This window comes from Phytophthora parasitica (assembly GCF_000247585.1).
Source record: "Phytophthora parasitica INRA-310 unplaced genomic scaffold supercont2.125, whole genome shotgun sequence".
Lineage (NCBI taxonomy): Eukaryota > Oomycota > Peronosporomycetes > Peronosporales > Peronosporaceae > Phytophthora > Phytophthora nicotianae.
Window position 1 is genome coordinate 25,800 of NW_008649111.1, and position 1,347 is coordinate 27,146.

Sequence of the window (1,347 nt, forward strand, 5' to 3'; positions counted from 1 at the left end):
TTTGTTAACGACTTTACCATCTCTTTTCATACAATAGCTCCGTGTCTTCCCCATACTTAGCAACTTTGCTTCCACAAAATGTCGTTGCGCAAGGGAAAACTTTAAAAAGCCACATTTTGCTCTGTCGTTAGTACTGCATCGATGTATTACGAGACAGTGGCTTACCGTTCTTACCCTCATTAAATGCAAGATACATACCAAACTTATCTAATATAGATACCAAACACTTACCGGTGTCATCTTTTTCAATGCATCGCTTGACATAGTCAAAATCAACATTTTCGGCCTTTACAAATGTTTTGAAGGCCTTGATGGCCGTAGCTTGAGCACGCTTGGTGTTTCCAGGCTTGAGCTCGTCCAGTCCCATGATGGTCGGAAAGGATGCAAATATGCAAATGATATGCAAGAATCTAGAACTTCGTAAGGACATACATATATTTCTCCTTGGTTTCCGACTCGATACGTCGGAATGGCTGGCTTAGAGGACCTACCCAACCCTCAACGTTGCAATTGGCTAAAATTAAATACAATGTTCTGATTGGCTGATTATAACGAAATTGACACAATACAAATTCTTAGTATGGTCGGAAAAGTGTTTATATTCATCCATGTCTGCTAGTTAAAGGGTTAATCTGGTGAGTAGGATCTGTATTATGCTTTTACATAGCTTCCCTCCAACTGTATGTATACACCTGGTACCATTCGATTGAAGAGTTAAAAATGTACGCGACGCGGGACTCGAACCCGCAACCCCCAGATTCGAAGTCTGATACGCTATCCATTGCGCCAGCCGCGCTACATGGAAACCAAATTCAAATTTACGCAACAATTGTTGTATTTACTTTTACTGTGTTTTGGAATCTGCGGCAATAGCAAGCATGAATTGTGCCTTTCAGTAATTCTGCCACGGTTATTCTGGCATAATTCTATTCCCTTCTCTGCCTTAATTATGCCCTATGACCAGCTAATTCCATGTTAATTATGGGTTGTCTCTCCTTCGCCGATTTTACGGCAGGGATGGTGAGCCTGTTTTAAGACGAAATAAGCTAATCAAGCCCGACTGAGAGGGATATGAAGGTGTTTGGCGGTTTGCTGGCCGCCGTCCGTCTGTAACGAAGCGTATCTCTGCCGATGGAATCTTATGCGTAATCGGCACGAATTGTGGGCTGACTGACTTTTGATTCCACCTGAATTAACACTCTACCTTCCAAAACAGGTGAAAGGCACAATATGCAGTTGACTCGATACTCAAGTTAAGATTTTTGTAAACAACTCCATTGAAGTATAATTGGACCTACTAGGCTGTTGTACACGTTTGTTTCAGGTCCTCTCGGATCTGTATGGCAA

General features: G+C 42.0%; 1 non-coding gene across 1 annotated transcript; it reads right to left on the reverse strand.

Moving 5' to 3' along the window:
• Window positions 1-723: 723 nt before the first annotated feature.
• Window positions 724-796, reverse strand: PPTG_20598. The gene has a single exon. It is a non-coding gene; the product is annotated as a tRNA-Arg (tRNA).
• Between the last annotated feature and the right edge of the window lie 551 nt (window positions 797-1,347).